Source organism: Peromyscus maniculatus, chromosome 4 (assembly GCF_049852395.1).
Source record: "Peromyscus maniculatus bairdii isolate BWxNUB_F1_BW_parent chromosome 4, HU_Pman_BW_mat_3.1, whole genome shotgun sequence".
Taxonomy (NCBI): domain Eukaryota; kingdom Metazoa; phylum Chordata; class Mammalia; order Rodentia; family Cricetidae; genus Peromyscus; species Peromyscus maniculatus.
The window spans coordinates 109,517,728-109,531,059 of record NC_134855.1 but is presented as its reverse complement, the minus strand read 5'-3'; the positions used below and the strand labels follow the sequence as shown (position 1 = coordinate 109,531,059).

The following is a 13,332-nucleotide window of genomic DNA, read 5'->3' as shown; positions in this document are numbered from 1 at the left end:
GAGGACCCTGAATCAAAGCCACCCAGCTCAACTGCATCCCCATTCCTGACTCACAGATGAGCTACAAGTGATGATTTCGCTGTTTTAAAACTACTAGCGTTGAGGTAATTTATTGCCCAGAAATAGATACTGAATAATCTCCAGTTTCCTATCCAGGAAGCCTTGAGGGGGAGGGAGATCCCCGGGTAACACCTCCGTCACTCAGGAGCTCCATCCCTCCACTGTGAGAAGCAGAACTAGAAACCAGGCCCACTGACAGGTACATCACATTCCCCAGGAGACGTCTACAAACACCTACACTCACACCACCTCATTTAAGTCAGACTCTGTGGAATGGAGCCGACTCCTCTGTGAAGCTATTTCAGGTGCAGGCTCCAGCTGCAGAGACTGCAGGGAACTGATGCTGTATCGGAGGAGGAGGCTGACGAAGCCGAGCCCAGATCATGGCCAAAATCCTCCTTTATGTTGTCACTGACTGGCTTCCAAAGTCCTCTGCAGTCCAGGTCTGAATACACCTCAAGCCGTGCGTGTCCTTACCGTCACACTCCCACGTCCTCTTCCCCTTCCTCTGCAGCCTCTGCAGAAAGAGAGACCCCAGGACACAGGGCCGGGGTCTAACTGAACAAGCTGGGAAAGCCTTTTCTCATCCCCGAAGTGGGAACAGCCATCACACGTGCCCTGGTCTGGGTCCTATGCTCCCCGTCAGAAATACTCGGTGAGATCTGTGTTTGCATGTTTTGTCTCCTACAAGGTGCAGCCTTGCCTGGTACTGCATTTGACCCTGTCGAGGACAGAGCATCAAATTATAGACAGGACGGCCCTGAGGCTCGCAGCTGGGTAACTCAAAGGTACAACGGGGAGCTAAGATCCAGACTGTGGAACCTAATACAGTCTGGGAAGGGGTCAGTTCCGGTCCCAGACGGTGGTGCTTAGGGGCACAGCTGATGAGAATAACAAGTCACTTGAGATCAAGGTGCCCCCACCCCTCCCTGCCTCCATCCTGTCCTCCCTACCAAAGGTCTCCTGATGAGGCCTGAAGTCCCAGGTCCCAGAGGCATTCACCTGACCTTCCTACCATGCCCAAAGAGTTGGGAATAGACATCTAAGCAGGAGCATGGAGGACGCATCCCACCTTCTCCCCCAAGGGAAGGAGTCACCCAATGAACAGCATACAGGCATCCCAGTCTCCACAGGCCATGGTGGGCACAGGGCACGTGGGTAGGATGTGAGTTTCTTACTAAATCACGGGGGCATTCTAGGCCTAAGCTGGGCAGATCTGAAGAGACCAGACAGCATACACAAAGCGTGAGAGAAATCCACGTGGAACCAGAGCCAGGTGGTAGGGACAAACTTTTATTCATTGAGCAGGTTTTAGGGAGTGCTACTCTGTGGCAGCCCTGGGCACTAGGAATACAGAAAAGCTAGAGCTTGCCTCCTTAAGAACCTGACAGGTCAGACAGAGCTTACGAGAGCCACAGAGAAAGAAGCTGGGGTGGGGGCCAGGGAAGGCACTGGCTCAGAGGAAGTGAGAATGCTGTGTGGACCTCCCGGAACTTACAAAGAGGCAGGATGTGGAGCCAAGGCAAGGCTCAAGTCACAAGCGTGACTTCAGTGGCCAGTCATGACACACACAGCTGGGAGAAACCCAGACTAGTTCTTTGTCATCTCGCTGACCCTCTGACCCTTCATGGTAAAGTCTAGGGTGTGGGAAAGATCAAAACCTACCCAAGACCAAATACCATGATGCAGGCCCCAGGGCTTGAGGGGTGAAGCCTGGGCTCTGTGCTCCTGCCAGGGTCATCACCAGAGGTGAACAGGTTTCTACAGGTCACAGGCCCTAGCACACACCCCCAAACACAGTAGAACTGCACTGGGCATCACCTGCACTGACGAGGCACCACCTACATTAAGAGGCGAATGCACCCAGCGTCACCTGCAGACACAGGCCAGTCCACCCCGGATGTGAGTCATCATGCCCAGGGCCAGATGCAACAGAGATCTACCCTTGGTGAATACTGACAGGCGGGCACCCAGGAGGTGTCAGCTGGCAGACGAAGGAGTGGCTTCCCCACGGGCTTCTTTCCTCTCCCTTCCCACACACTGGCCACAGCTCTAGGGCAAAGCAGACCGGCACAGTCAGCACTTTCGGCTGACTCTTTCAAAACCACTTGCAAGAACCGAGGCTGTGAACACAGCTCAGCCACTCAGCTCCGCTCCCCCCACCAGCTACCCCCCCTCATCCCTCAGTGGCCCTCGTGACTCTGCACAAAGCCCAACTGTGCCTGACAGTAGACCCGGTGGGGGGTGGGGGTCCTCCTGCAGCAAGCCTGTCCTCTCTCCCGGGTCATGGAGCCTCCACTGCACCCAGCATGAGACTTGTGCTCCCTGCATGCAAAGATACCCTTCAGCCCCACAAGGGCGGAGATGTCTAAGGTCTGCTGGATCTGGGGAGCATTTGCAAGGAGAGAGTCCTTGTCTTCATAAACCCCTTTCTAGCAAAACTACCACTCAAAGGTCCCCCCATTGCAGTACAAATTACAAAGCCGAGGTACACGATCTCGAAAAGCATTTGCATCAACCAAAGAACCCCCCAGTCCAACAACAGAAGAACACCAGAGCAGACAGACAGACTGCTGTTTGATTTTCCCATTCTGTACCAAACTCTGGGCTGGGCTTTCCATTCACTACATCCTTCACGCTCTCAAGCATCCTGCCCCCCCCCCCCCCCCCGCCCCATTGTACAGATGAGGGAACAGGCGAAGAGGGCTGGAGAGAGCAGATGGAGGCCGCAGCGGGGTCAGCCTCTGCTCAGTCTTTACTCGGCACCCCCACCAGGGCAGCAGTCCCAAGGGTTGCCCCAGGCTTGGGGGCACTTCTCTTGTCCTACCTGCTCCACTGTAGACTGACTCTGTACACATTATGCCAGACACTTGGGGCTGGAAAGAGTCACCTCAAAGCCTGGCAGCTCACCCTAGTTGCACAGCCAAAACCCGGGGCTGGCACTAGGAACCACTTGCCTCTTGGCCTGGGTGCTTGGCGAGGAGGCTCCAGGCCCCTCTAGTCTCCCCGCCCCAGGCGCTAGCTTAGGCTTGCCAGGCACACACTGTCAGACTCGGCCCTTCACACTGGTCCCTCCTGCCCTAACAGGGTACGGGCTACGACAACGTTGCTTTGCCAGCCCAAATGGAACCGCCGAGAGTGACAATCCATGAGCCCCACTAGCCGGGCAGTCACCTCCTCTGGCTAGCCCAAGACTTCCCCCTCCTGGTGACTTTAGGGTGCTAACAAGTGCCGGAGACCAGCCACCGAAGGGCTCTTCACACTATCCACGCAGGAAGCACAACCCATACCCAAGCGAGCTGTCTGCAAAGCCAACGGTGTTCCCAGCAAAGGCCACAGCTGGGTCTAGGGCCTGTGACGTAGCCCATAAAACACCTGGGGAGCTAAGACACTGAGTTTATACACCAGACAATCCCTTCGCGTGCGTCTTCTTGTGAGGTTCAAAGAGACTCAGTAACTCCCTGCTTTTGAAGCCAAAGGTCTTCCGAAGCATTCTGCCGTTGTCGCTATGTTTTTATGGAGCAAGTTTGAAGGCACAGGGTGGCAACGCTAAACACCTCCCTGAGGAAGGCCTAGTCCTCACAGCCATGCCTCCATATTACAGAAGTGAGCACCAAGGCTCAAAGGTCATGAAAGCCATTCTCTGAGCTCACTATTTTCGATCAGGGTCACATTCGATGTCCATCCCAAAGCGACTCTCCGGACGCCAAACCCTTTCCAGCCTAACTCACAAAGTTTTGCATTGTGTATGGCTTTATGTTAATTTACCAAAGGTAAGGAGAGTGAGAGTCCTGAGTACTGAACAATGAAAACTCTTTTTACACATTCTTCCAAGTGTTTGCCTGCAGGCCATCCTGGGTGTCTCCTGACAGCATTATCCGAAACTCTATTTGACTTGGAGTCTAGGATTTCACTAGCCTTCCAGGGGCAGCACCCCCAGCCGCCGCATCAAGACAGCAAGCAGGCAGGCAGAGTGGGGGTGGGCACAGTTGAAGGTCTGGGTGCAGGTTCTGAGGGGGCTGCCGGATGAGGAGAGAGTATCAAGGCAGAGAGAGGGTGCAGAACCTGGGTTTCACCAGTGTCCCCTTTCTGTGAAAGGTGACAGTAGCCAGGTCTCAGCATGGGGGCGGGGGCAGGAACCAGCTCCTGGCTGGCAGGGGTGACTAGGCTCTTTGCTTTGTTTTCTAATAATCCCAACTCCCTTCCAAGTGAGGCTTCTCCTGATCGTAAGTCATACTGGCCTTAACACCCTTCCCCACGGAGGCGGAGGACTGAACGGCTGGGGTGTCAGACCCCACACCAGGCCACCCAGCCATGCCTAAATGCGACGCTTCTCTTCAGCCTCCAACCTTGGTGCTCTAAGCCCGGACTTACAGAGAACCCAGGGCTCCAGTCTGTTCAAGAGCAAGGGCGAAGGACACAATATGCCACAGGACTGGGCCGAGGCTGGTGAGAGGCCCCACGGATCATCCTCTTCCCAGAGGGCCCACGGCAGAGGCATCGGCTTGTCAGCACCTCTAGGTCCGGCCCCTCCTCTAGGACTGCTGGGAGGCCACACCCTGTTTCCCCACCTGAGCTGCTGAACAGAGTCCTCACACTGCAGATGTGCAGGGGAAGAAGGGTGGGGGAGCTCAGACTGTCCCCACCAGCCACAGGAAGGTGGGGGGCAGGCACCCCAGCACACCACCTCCTCCCCGTCCCGTGCTGACCACACCCACTCAGAGAAGGTCCTAATATTTTGCAGAATGATAGACTCTGAGGCTAAGAGTCACACACGGCACCCAACCACTCCCCACGCTCTGAGCCATGACGGGGCACAGATACTGGGGTCCTGTACCCCACCTCTTCACTGTGTACACTGCCATGTTTCTCACTAAACACTGTCCTGATCACCTGGCTCCTTGGGGCCTAAGTAATTAAGACAGGTTCCCACCCGTCTCTTACTTGGTCTTGTGTATTGTTGTTGCTATTTTTTGTTTGCTTTGGTTTAAGTTTTGAGATGGGGTCTCACTATATAACCCATCCTGAAACTCTTGGGGGTGCTTCCTACGACTGGGATTACATGCAGTTAACGCCACGCCCTGCGTAGCCACTGTTCTCTCACAGGGCTCCTCTGGCCCCCAGGACCAAGCTGTGATGTCTTACCCCTTCCCTACTTCCTCACCCCACTGGGCGCTACTCCTGAGGCCAGTTCCCGCTGCCCTAACCCCCAACTCTTCCTTTTCCTAAGCACGGCACTAGTCCAGCAGGACTCCACCCCAGCCTTGGGGGTGTCTCTGCTGGCCTCTGTGCCTCTCTTATCCAGGGTAGGCCCTTCCCTGGGTCCTTCCTGGAGACACTGCTTCCATCCATTTGTTAATCACACAAGTGAAAACTTCAAACTGGCGCTCCACATCATACAGCCCCCGTGGCTGTATATATTATCCCCGTGGCATAAATAAGAAACTGAGTCACAGGGAGGGTCAGCTTCTTGCCCAGAGATCATATCCTGCTCAGGTAACTCCTGAATGAGAGGGTAAGAGAGACGTACATCAAGGAAGTGGCAGGACAGTGTGACACTGGCCGACATCCCTCCCAGAATCAGAATGTCTGAGCCTGCGGCCGTGAAGTCCTGGGCATCAGATTAGACCTTCTGGGTCCGTCAATCACTCACCCAATGACGAGAGCAGAGACCACCAGAGCCCAAGACAACTCTGGGCCTGGGATCCATCTCGCCTATCCCTCCCTCTGCAAAGCCCTTTGTGTCCACAACCGTCTAAGTGTGTCTGTCCCATCAAGCCTACCTCTCTCAGGAAACTAGCCCTTAACCCTTCCTTTCCTCCCGAGCGCTTCTGAGCCCATCCACCAGCCATGTTTGCGGTTCCCAGTGAGCAGCATTCTTCCACAACAGCCCTTCCCAAGGGGTATTTTCCTGCTCAGTAAGACAGTAGGAAATCTTTAAAGACACATATTTCCTTAGCAAAATAAGCTTGAGAAACATGCGATCGTCTGTCTTTCCTATATAACTTGTCTGGACCTCCAATTTTCATAAACACAGCTTGACCCTCCCAACAGGACAGCAGAGCAGACCTGCCAATTTCTTCTCTCATTTGTTTCCTAGTCCCTGGGGAGGCTTACAGCAGTCCTTGAGAATAGTACCCCTCAGGAAGACTTGGCAAAATGGGGAGACAGGCGTGCCTGTACCCTCCTCTGAAGAGTTGGTAGAACACCTGTTGAACTCAAGCTAAAAGCAGACCAACCCCAGCCCTGCCAGCCCCTCGGGTGCAGGGTGGCATTCACCTTCACTGTCTGTCTTCCCACCTTTTGCCCGAGAGTGGTGACTGCATGCTTGGTGCCAGCATCTAATGGGACCTCAACCGACTGACTCTAAGCTATGCTAAGCCCGGAGAGCAAGGAGCCTTGGGAGAGCCCTAGGCGAGCCAGACGGTTTCCACACCAATTACTCACTCTACTGCATCACTAGCACACACTTTTAATGGTAAACCAGAAGTTAGGTATATTAAGCTCCTACTCTGGAAATACACAGAGCCCCACCCAACAAACTCTGTGACATCACTCCATAGGGGAACAGAACCTCTCTGTTCACAGACAAGGAAACTAAGGTGGCAAAAGGGAGCGGACACTCGCCCGTAGTGGCTCAGCCCAGGCCCTGACTCCCAAATACACTGGGGAGGCGACCAGGGCAGCCACAGCCTCGTTCATGTGACCATCAATAGCAGCAGCAGGGACTCCCACGGGGCCAAAAGGAAGGAGAGGGCACGCTCCAGGAAGACAGAGGGCTTGTCAGAAGTGCCACAGCTGGGCTGGAGCTGAAGCCAGCTGTAGCCCCAATCGCTCGCTCCGCCCTGGCTAGAGGAAGGGTGCTCACCCCAGATTGGCTCCCCCACCAGACGAGGCTGCGGGCAGAGATAAGGTGTCCTGCCTGTCATCTACACGTCACCCTGTGTAAGGCCCAGTCACCCCAGACACCCCGTTGTGGTCTTGGAGCTCCAAGAAATCAGGCCTGTGAATGCCAGCATCTGAGACTCAAGCACCCATAGGTCCCTCCCTCATCTAGCCCCACGTCCGAGCAGGCCACCCACAAGCGTCCTCTCCTACTATCTCACTGAGTCCCTTCTACACTCCCCATCCCATCAGCTCCTTTGCCCAGAGGTTGCTCCCTGAACTCTGCCAAAACAACCCACTAGGGACTGAGAGTGCCTGCTATAGGTCCCATCTAAACTGAGCCTGTCACACAGAACTCGGGTCTAAATTCACTGCGTAGACGGTGGCCAGTGGAGCAGCATTTCTGCAAGGCCTGTGCCCTTAAAAATGCAGCCTCAACCAGGCATGGTGCAGACCTTTAATCCCAGCTCCCGGGAGGCAGAGGCAGGAGGGTCTTTGTGAGTTGGAGGCCAGTTTGGTCTACCTAGGGAATTCCAGAACAGCTACATAATGAGAAACTGTCAGGAAAAAAAAAAAAAAAGAAAGAAAAAAAGAAAAGAAAAGCCAGACAGGAAAGGAAAGGAAAGGGGGGAAATGCGGATTCCCAGGCCTCACTCTGGACCCACTGAGTCAGACGAGACTGACCTGCATTTTAGTTAGCCAAACAGGTGGGATGTCTGTGCTCAAGTTTGAGAAGCATTTTTAAAGCCACAGCTCTAATCATTTTGTGACAGCCATGACCTATAACCTTCGGTGGTTCCCTGGGGCCTGGTATAAGTCCAGATTCTGCAGCTGGGCAATCAAGCTTTTTCCCAGGCTGGCTTCAACCCACTTCCCCAGGCTTGACCTCCTTTTCCACGCTGGGAATGCCACCGGTCCTCTAAAGGGCTTCAGGGCACTCTCAGCAGCACAACTGCTTCCAGGGGGCCTCTCCGAAGCGCGCCTGGCACTGCCAGCTCTCTTTGATTTCCTGAACAGTGAGGACCACACCCTTTGTCCCAGCTGCCTCTCAACACCAGGCTGGGTGCAGGAGATCCCAGGTGCCAATGACATCTAAGGAGACCTACGGTCCAGCTCAGGCTCTGCACCAGCCTCCAATTCAACTCAGCACACTAGGATGCAGGCATAGACAGGCCTCCTCCGTGAACCTCCTGACAACTACAGCAATGTGCTTGCTGTGTGCCTCAGTTTCCCCAAATGCAGAAGAGAATGTCCAACGATCCTACTTTCTCTTCTTGGGAGGAGATGGAGGAGCTGCCCAAGTGGAAGAACAGATCCCCTAAGCTCTGGGGCTCAGAATTTGTAATAAACATTACCCCTGTGTGGTCAGCAGCCCCCTCCTCAGCCAGCCAGGGCCCTAGAGGTGGCCATGTGTCTGGAGGTATCCCTGGAAAAAGGCTCACAGGCACAGCTGCCCTGGCCTGGGTCTCAGGCACCTCTTAGAAAGACCCTCATAAGAATGTAGCCCCACAGAACTGCCAACCTCCACCACCTCTGGGGGCAAAGAAAAAGTCTCTCTCATCCCATTTTACAGAAGGGCAGAGAGAGGCCAATGCATCTCCAGTCCCTCTTCTCTATCCCTCGGCTCTGTACTCACATCCTATCCAGCCCACCTCAGAGCCCAGCTGGGCCCCCAGGAGTCAAGCTTGAAGTATGCCCTCACTGTTCTAGGCAGGATCACGAAGAGGCTAGCTTGTCTGTGGACCCCCATTGAGCTTCTCCAGGGAGGGGAAATTCACAGAAGCAGTGACAGGGACATAAACCACGAGGTGACATTCCAATTAGTGCTTAGACTCCAAGCACAACCCCACCCCCTGGCAGAACCCTGATATCAGTGTGCACGAACCCCAATTCATCCCAGAAGAGAAAGTGAGGCCAGGAGCGGAGAATCCTAGCAGCCCACCTCGGCAAGGGCCCCAGCATGAAAGGGTATCGGGCACCCGTGCAAGGCAGGAAAGGCCCTTGTGTGTTAAGAAGCCCTCCACTGGCCCAAATCTAAGAGGCTAGGGAGAACTGGCCTGGCTTCCAGAGCCAGATGGTTTGGGTTCAGACCTCACGCTGCCACTATTGGTTGTATACTGGACCTCCAGCCTGCCCTCAACAAAATGGAAGAAAAGGCAACCATTAAGGTGCTGAGAGCAGTGAAGGAATCCATCGGCTGAGTCCTTAAAAACAACACCTAGTGCCCACTGAGCACACTAGGACCTATTCTTACCCCTTGCCCTTGGCCAGATTTCCTCTACTCAAGATGCTCTCTTTGCTCCCACCTATGCCAGTCCACGGCATTTCCTAGTCATGCCAGCCTCACCCCAGATATGAACTGGTAGCTCCTAACTCCAGCACTTGACTCACAGTATGACATTTGGGTCTATCCTGGATTCCCCTGTCAAGATCCCAGCTCTCCGCCCTTCCATATCAGAGGTCCCTGGCTCTCCCCCTCCACTCTGAAATACTAGCCCACTGACTGTTCTGTACAAACTGGAAAGCTGTGGATAGCAAGATGAGGCTTCATAAAAAGACACACCCCCAACTCCAGCTTATTCTTTCTCTCACCTCCCTGGCCCCCTGGGTTGGAACACGCAAAAGCCACCCAAGGGAGTAGGCTGAACGAAATCCCAGGCTGTCTCCATGTCCTGAATTAGAGACCCTGCTTCCTACATTCCACATAGCCACAGTCTAAACACACGTACACCTTGATTTCTAGCCAAGAAAGCAAAGGAAATCATTTAGCTGCAACTGACCGCCAGTGATCCCCACATGCCTGGTCTCCCCTAGTTAGACAGGAATGACCTCAAGGTACCCCTATCTTCTCAGCTTCCCCTTTTCACATCCTACTTGCTGGCTCACATTCTTGCAGCAATTTGCACAACTGCTTTTGTGGAAACAAAACACTTCAGGATCACTTAAGGCTACAGGAGTCTCCCGTGCCGACTGGAATACCCAAGTCTTTCTGCCTAACCGAACCTCACCTTTACGGCTCGAGATTTCCTGAGTGTTACCTACAGGGCACCAAGCAAGATGCTTCAGATACAGCAATGGGCCAACCTGTCAAGGGACAGAGCTTTTAGGAGACCGGCAATGGGCCCACCAGTCAAGGTTGTAGCCCTTAAGAAGGCAAACGATGTCCAGACAACTGTAACAAGGGGTTGTCAACTCTTAAACATAAAATGAAGACAGTAAAGCAAGTTCTATGGTGAATCACAAGTAGAGGAGGGGCCCTCGACACAGGCTAGGATGGTATCTGGGGAAGGAATACTTAGATTTAGAACTAAGAAAATGTAAGCAAAGCATGTCCAGTACAAAGCACTGGAAAGTCATCTTCAGGTCAAGGAAGGCATCACAAGCAAAGTCTCTGGGCCAGGGAAAAGTTCCGGGGTGCTGAAGAGACAGAAGTGACTCAATGTGCCTGCCAGGGAGACGAGAACGGTGACAAGAGTCAAATAAGGCTGGGAGGTCATCGGTGGCCACGTGACAGAGGGCCAGCTGGGCCATGGGAAGGTTTTGAGACTTCATTCAAGTGTAATAAGCCATCAAGGAACAAAGTGATCTGATCAGAATGTTCTATGTTATTCTTGCCGCTCTGTTTAATAAAAAGATGCAAAGGAGATAAGTGGAGGCACTGGGAGAGGCTGCTGTAGTATTTGGGAAGACTCGAAGGGCGGCTTGGCATGGGGCAGTAGCCTGACGTGAGAGCAACAGATTCAGAGCATGGAGAACAGATCCTAGATGGACTCTGTGGGAAAAGAGCCAAGTGTTCTGGGACTGGCTGTGAGGGGTGGGTAGAAAGGAGCCCATGCTGCCTATCCTAAAAGATGGGTAGATTACCAACCATTTTCAGATGGCAGGACCCGAGAGGCTCCTGTCCCCAGTGCTTGGGATCCTGCTTCATCCACGTTAGTCTTCTGTCAAGCAGGACAGGACAAGCGATCAGAAGGGTGGCGACACCCAGCTGGGACCAGAGACAAAATCTGCCATTCAAAACGATGAGCATGAAACACTTAAGGTCTTTGTGTTCAGGGCTGGAGAGGCGGCTCAGCGGTTAAGAGCACTGGCTGATCTTCCGGAGGACCTGGGGTTCAGTTCCCAGCACCCACATGGCAGCTTATAACTGTCTGGAACTCCAGTTCCAAGGGATCAGACACCCTCACACAGACATGCATGCAAGCAAAATACCAATGCACATAAAATAAATCAAAAAAGAGGTCTTTGTGTTCACAAATTGTTTTTGTTGTTGTTAATCATAAGAAGGAATGAAGCCGGGCGGTGGTGGCACATGCATTTAATCCCAGCGCTCGGGAGGCAGAGGCAGGTGGATCTCGGTGAGTTCAAGGCCAGCCTGGTCTACAGAACGAGTTCCAGGATAGGCTCCAAAGCTACACAAAGAAAGCCTGTCTCGAAAAACCAAAAAAAATAAAAAGAAGGGATGAAAACTGGGGTAGGGAGTGGAAGGGGGATGATGTCTCATTAGAAGGGAGTCAGGAAAGGAGGTGCTGAGAACAGAGCCCGGGAGCCCCCCAACATTGAAGAGCTAAGTGAAGAGGTTCCAAGAAAGCAGGCTAAGGCAGACAGGCAAGAGGGAGGAGCTGGAGAGCCCCGAGAAGGATACCACTCCGGGACAGAGCTTTTAGGAGACCTGCAAGGTGGGCAAAGCCTGCTAGAGCGGCCAGTCACTGGAGACCCTGGGTGTCTCTTAGGGACACCGCTAAGGACAGGACTTTCGAGGAAGATACACTGTAATGGGAATTGGGTCCCTGCCTTCAAGGGGGTGAGATTCAAGGTTAACACGGGAAACTGGAGAAGGAGAGGTGCCTGTTCTCATAACCTGTGGGTAAGAAACCCCGGGGACACATATGGGAATGGTCACAGGGCCCAGGAGCCTACGAGGAAGCATGGCCCTTCGGGCACTGTAATATCCCTTCCTCGGTAAGAGGTCGCAGAACGCAAACAAGAGGGCCATTTACACACCTTCTTGACCCTCCATTTACCCCCCTGCCCCGCTGACCCCCACTCAGCACCTGCTGTCTCCCCCCCAAGCTCGACCAAGCGGACCCCAAGCGGGGCCGTGCTGTGCCACTACCAGTCGGTTCCTCGAACAACCTGTGGGCACGTGCTTGCTCCTGGTGCAAGATCCGAGAGGTCCGCGACCGCTGCTCACCTGCTCCACAGGCGCGCCACCCCCAGGCCGACAGCCGGCCTCCGCACCCCTTCCCGGAGAAGCGACTGCTCCAACTCGCCCTACCCCTTCGCGAGCCTGGCTCCCGCCAAGCCTGGGGCAGACTGCGAGCCCCGGGACGGCCCTCGGGAGAGCTGCTCCCCATTCCTCTCGCTGTCCCAAAGAGACCCGCGGACTCCGGGCCCCCGCCGCCGCCGCCGCCGCCGCCGCGAGCTGCGCTCCCTCGGCTCCCCAGCGCGCACCCTCCGGGCCGCCCCGAGTGTCTAGCCGGCTTTGTCTGCGCCGCCGTGCGGGGCGCCCGGGGGATGCGGCCCAGACCCCGGGGTCGCAGCCGTCCGGGGCAGCTGCCTCTGCCCACCGGCCGCCGCCGGCCTCCGTCGGGAGCCCCTCGCCTGCGCGGCACCGTGGCTGCCCGCGCCCGGGCCGGGGAGGCCGCGCCATACCTTTCCCTGCGGAGCCGGGGAGCGTCTTTGCGAGCGGCCTCGGCCTCTCCGCCTCCCCTCCTCCGCAGCCGCCGGGCTTCCTCCTGCAGCCGCCGCCGGGACCGTAGGGCCGAGCCAGCCGCCGCGGCCTGTGCGGGGGCCCCGCTCCGCCTCGCGTCCCCGGCCCACCCCGCCTGTGCGCTCCGCCCCGGACCCGCCCACCGGGGGCGGGGAGCCCGAGGCCACCCGGCCTGGAGCCGCCGGCGACACAGCCACCTGCGCTCCCCTATCTCGCAAATGGGACGCCTCACCCACCCATCTGCCTAGGAACAGAGCCAGCCCGGCGCTGCCCCGCCCTGTAAAGCCGCCGAGGTCTTCCGGCACTGTAAGAGCGCGCCCGCCTCAGTTTACCCACACCCAGGAGCCGCCCTTTCGAAAGGGAAGAGAGCCCCTCTCCTCCTGCGCTGCCTCCACTCACTCAGGTCTCGGTTGGGTGTCCACGTCAACCCGGAACCTAAGGTGAAAGGGAAAGAACACTCACATCCCAACCAGTCCCCTCACTGCCAGGGCCATGGTCTGAAGTGGCCCTTTTAGGAAGTGTATTTCCCTGTAAAACCCCCAAACTTTTAATAAAAGCTGAAGTTAATATGAAGTGGCACTTTTTTCTTTAAAAAAAAAAAATTGCAATTGCTTAGAAATTATTTGTTAGCGGGGCAGTGGTGGCATATGCCTTTAATCCAATTGTTCTCAAGC

General features: G+C 55.2%; 1 protein-coding gene across 6 annotated transcripts in view; it reads right to left on the bottom strand.

Annotated features, from left to right (window-relative positions):
* Smox (spermine oxidase) overlaps positions 1-12,760 on the bottom strand; it is a 34,876-nt gene extending 22,116 nt beyond the window's left edge. For 4 of the 6 annotated variants that reach the window (XM_076570676.1, XM_076570682.1, XM_076570679.1 and 1 more), the window contains exon 1: positions 12,601-12,758. The gene's annotated coding sequence lies outside the window, so the exon portion shown is untranslated. Of the gene's footprint in view, positions 1-2,887; positions 2,910-12,600 lie in introns of those variants that run through there. The other 2 variants (XM_076570680.1, XM_042276269.2) reach the window with 2 other exon arrangements.
* Between the last annotated feature and the right edge of the window lie 572 nt (positions 12,761-13,332).